The sequence below is a fragment of the Chrysochloris asiatica genome, unplaced genomic scaffold, assembly GCF_000296735.1.
Source record: "Chrysochloris asiatica unplaced genomic scaffold, ChrAsi1.0 scaffold00089, whole genome shotgun sequence".
Lineage (NCBI taxonomy): Eukaryota > Metazoa > Chordata > Mammalia > Afrosoricida > Chrysochloridae > Chrysochloris > Chrysochloris asiatica.
In genome coordinates, this window is record NW_006408607.1 from 12,491,835 (window position 1) to 12,496,948 (window position 5,114).

A 5,114-nucleotide genomic window follows, 5' to 3' on the forward strand; every position below is an offset into this window, starting at 1 on the left:
CAGAGAAAGAAGAAAGTAGTTGGTCCATTTTTCTAAGAAATATTCATATGTTGCGAAGGCACCAAGAATGTGCAATATAAGAATTATTGGGGAAATGCTAGTCACAAGGATTCAAAGAACCCAAATTGCATCTGATGGCCCCAAAGATTGTGGTTTTGAAGTCAGCCTTGCTAATCTGCAGAATAATGAAGTTGCATTTAGAAAATTCAAACTAATTATTGAGGATGTTCAGGACAAAAACTGCCTGACCAACTTCCCATAAAGTTCATAGATAGATCTTACCCGTGACAAAATGTGCTCAATTGTCACAAAATGTCAGAGTATGGTTGAAGTGCATGTTGATATCAAGACTACCAATGATTATTTTGGTTTGCCTGTTCTGTGTTGGCTTTTCAAAAAAAAAATTCAACATCCAGATTTGGAAGACATTTTATGCTCAGCATCAATAGGTCCATCAGATCCAGAAGAAAATGATGGAAATCATGACTCAAGAGGTGTAGATAAATGACTTGAAAAAAGTGGTCACTGAACTGATTGCAGACAGCATTAGGAAGAACATAGAAAAACCTTACCAGTCTATTTACCCTCTCCATGATGTGTTTGTAAGGAAAGCAAAAATGCTGAGAAGCCCAAGTTTGAGTTGGGAAAACTCATGCAGCTTCCTGGTGACGGTAGTAGTTCTGGAAAAGTTATTGGACAAGAGAAAGGTGTTAGAGCTGAATGTGCTGATGACTATGAGCCACCAGTTCAAGAGTGTGTTTAAAATTCAGACTTTTAATGATGAAAAATAAAAGGCCTTATTAGTGATGCAAAAAGAAAAAATACACTTGTCTTAGGCTTATTTGATTGCCTTCAGAAGAAGCGTTCAATTAGAAACAGTAGTCACTAAAGGTATCTACCGAGACAGTTAAATTCAAATCAGATAGTTATGATGACTCTAAAGGTTATAAGGACTATTTTGGGGACCCCAAAGGATTAATACTGATAGATTTTCTTGAAAGATATAGGACAAACATCAGGGTTTATTTTTAAGAAAATGAAAAGCTGCATAAGTGAGAAAAAGTAAAAAAATTAACCCATACACCCTACAGTCCTGATTTTGTCCCTTCTGACTTCTTTTTTTTTTTTTCCCCCAAAAGCCTCAAGGAGGGTGGGGGGGTGGGAAGGCCGATACTTTGAAGATGCCAAAACTGCCAATTTGTTATAATGTAAATTACAGAACACAGATTTTTCAGGTAAGGGTTATTGGTATTGTTGTAAAATGTCGAGTTGATTCTGAATCACAGGGACCCTGTAGAGTGTTTCTGATACTGAAAATCTTTCCTGGAGCAGAAAGCTTCATCTTTCTCCCAATGCTGGTGGACTTGAACCACTGATCCAGTGGTTAGTAGTCCAGTGCTTATCCTACAGAACCACAGTTCTCCCAGGAAAGGGAAGTTGTTAAGTGCAATCCAATTGGTTTTGACGCACAGCTATGCTGCACAGGGTTTCCAAGAGCAGCTAGTTATTATGAACTGCTATTGTCACAGTCCAGACTGGCTTTTGGTCGAGTACTCATTTTATAGCATCAACAGATGGAAGCACCACCCTGCAAAATATATACACCTAGAAGCAGAATGTGTCAAGAAACAATAGCTTCACATTTGGATTTTTTATTAATAAAGGTTTCTATGATTTTGTAGCCATACTTTTCAACTTACCTTCATCAATATCTAGCATGACTTAATATACCATTTCAAAACAACAACACATTTATTTCCAATGCACATGAGGCATAACCAAAATAGACATTTGATCTCAGAAACATTCAGGTGTTACTTTAAATCTTATTTATAACTGTCTATAAAATACTCATCTATTCGTAATTATTTTTATGTCAATGAAAAAATGCTTGATCATACAATGAGTGTTTTGGGTTTTGGTTACTTGTTTTTAGATATTGCTCTGTCTTATCATGTAACAATCCCCTGGTGTTGTTCTTATCCTACTGGCTAATCCTTCACAGCCTGTTTCCTGAGGTCATATTTGTATCTGACATTTAAATCTTAAAGTTCCTCCTGGGATGATGATCCTTACCTCTCTTCTCTTTATACTTCTCATAGTGTTGTTATCATTCTGTACCACTGAGTGTGTTCTGACTCATAATGAACTTGTATAGGGTTTCTGAGAGTGGCTGGAGGACCTGTGCAGCTAACCTTTCAGTTACCAGGCAAGTGTTTATCCAAGAGTGCCACTCCAGTGCTCATGATGTCTATAAAATTTTAGATGTCCTTTAAAATCTTCTGTCTTCCATAAACTCCATAACTTCACATTTTTTGCCTACTCTGAGCTTGAAATATCTCAAATGAACTTCAGGCACATATTTGCAACAGCTTGCTTGACAAATGTGCTTGAATATCTCTTAAGTATCTCAAAATTTTCATATTCAAAATAGAAATCATGAAATATATGTCAGCATAGTTCTGACCTCAGGATTTAATTTTAACAGATAGCATCACTATCCTGTTGTTAAAGACAAAATCTAGGGTCCTCATTTCACATACATTTCATAACCATTCTAATGCAAGACACATTTTTTACCTATTAATTTCCTACTTCTCTCTTCTACAACTTAAATGTACTATTCACCTAGAATCCTATTATATTATTTTTTAAATGAAAGGAAATACATGCAATATAAGTTAGTCAATTGTTTTTGGAATCATAGAGACTAATATATACAAATATAAGGCTCTGGTAGCGTAGTGGTTACAAATCGAGCTTGCGAACCTTAAGGTCAGCAGTTCGAAACTACCAGCTGCTCCGCGGGAGAAAGATGAGGCTTTCTACTCCCGTAACGATTTACACCCTCGGAAACCCTGTACAGGGTCGCTATGGGTCAGAACCGACTCGACGGCACTTAACAACAACAACAATATAAACAAAATCATATTGCATTTAATGTCATGGTGACCTGACTCCTGCTTAATTATCTATTTGTATGCATCTGTATACTTGCCTGTGAATTTGTTGCAATGTGGTGGCTTGTGTGTTCTTATGATGCTGGAACTTATGCCCCCGGTACTTTAAGTACCTGTAGGATCACCCATGGTGAACAGTTTTCATCAGAGCTCCAAGACTAAGAAACACTAGGAAAAAGGAGGGGCGGAGCACTTCTGAATGGTTGGTCACTAGAAAACTTATGAATAGCAATGGGACACTGTCTGATATAGCACAGGAAGGTGAGCAACTCAGGTTGGAAACATTCAGAATACAGCTGGGGAGAGATGCCTCCTCAAAGTAGAGTTGGCTTTAATAAAGTTGATGGAACAAGTATTTTGGGACCTTGATTTGTTGATGGGGCACAACTCAAGAAGAGAAGAAATAGCTGAAAACACCCATTAATAATCAGCCCATGGTCTGATCCATAACAGATCATGATATGCAGGCTCTGGCAGCCTTTAGCTATGTTGGGTATGTGCTCGCTACAAGGACCAAATCAACAGCAGCTCCAACAACAGCAATAACACCCTACTGTGCCACTTAGTACACAAAAACACTCAAAAAACTGTTAGTAGAAAAAATTAATTAATGAATATTTGAAACACTAATTTTTCCTTGGGTCACAGTTTTCTCCAAAGATAGAGGAAGATTAATATTAAAATTCTGGCCATTAATGAGATCATGGATAAGCATGATACAAAGTCTGTTTTTACGAAACAATAAAAATGCTTTGTTGATAAGTGTTATGGGGTGGGGGGACTACAAATAACTTGATTTCCATTGGATGATTATACTTGAAAGTAAAATATGGAAAGAGGAAACAATAGCAAAAATGTAGAACAGGTTTGTGGTACAAAAATTCTGTTCCTGTACTTACGTAAGTTGTTGAATTAATCTATTCAGTTACATATTCATTTTCTAATTAACGGATACAGACAGTTCAAGTACTGCCTAGTAGTTTATTGCTGCAGGTCAAAATGTCTCAGTGGATGTGCAATTCTATAAATGGCTTTGCAATTACAGTAGTTTTATTTATCCACAGGCACTTAAAGCATCAAGCAGCCTCTAATTGCTAACAGAGAAAGGCCTAGCCTTTCCCAGTCTGTCCTCCTCTCTGACCTATATGCAGTACTGATATTGTCATTTCTGACAAGACAATGAAACTAAGCACAAGTAACAGGTGCCAAAAGTAATTACTTTGTACATATGAGAACCTATCAATTGTCTGTAACAAAGACTTGTCTTAGGAAGCCTTTTTCACAAAATAGCACATTTTCCAGACAGGTCCCTTCATAACTGGTAAATGTGAAATGTAGTGCACGAACTTTGGGGAATGTATCCCATCACACAGGGCCTGTGATGACCTAAAATTACAATAACTGATACAAGCAAGTGTGATTCCATAGACGGTAAATCTTACTTCTAGACAATTACTGTTAATAATGGAACTATTTAAACAAGTAACAGGGGATTACAAATAACATAAGGAAGTAAGGACATAGATTAGCATTCTAAAATTCTATTCAAATAAGTTATTAGCAGGTAAAAATAGAAAATAAGTTTGTTCCAACTGTCTCTAGTTAAAGGGCAGGTTATTATTAGATTCCGGATGGATCCAGCATTTTGGCTTCTTAAAGCCAGATAGAGTCAAGTAGAGGTTATATAGTTCAGGTTATAAATCCAGAAGATAGTGTTTACTACTTCCTTATTTATGTGAATCATATTCCACCAATACAAATGCCATTATGCAGGCTAGTTCTGTAGAGTAAAGCCACTACATTGTTCTAATAGATGGCTTATAGTAATAAATATGAGAAGATTTAATTAAAACATATTCCCATATTAAAAAACTCTGTGTCAAAGAGATTTATTTATTTTATATTTGGTCTCTATCAGGTACTACCTGAGTTGTGATGAGAGATTAACTCTTAGTTTGGTATGTGTATATTTTCAATGTTTTGTCATTAAACAGAAATTCCTCTTTGACATTTTTCAGTTTATCATTATTTTTTAAATTATGATATGGCACACTCTACCACCTTAAGGTCAGCAGTTCGAAACTACCAGCCGCTCCGCGGGAGAAAGATGAGGCTTTCTACTCCCGTAAAGATTTACACCCTTGGAAACCCTGT

At 36.4% G+C, this 5,114-nt stretch overlaps 1 pseudogene; it reads left to right on the forward strand.

Annotated features, from left to right (window-relative positions):
• The window catches only part of LOC102837850, a 2,400-nt pseudogene extending 1,637 nt beyond the window's left edge, over nt 1-763 (forward strand).
• The last annotated feature ends 4,351 nt before the right edge of the window (nt 764-5,114 follow it).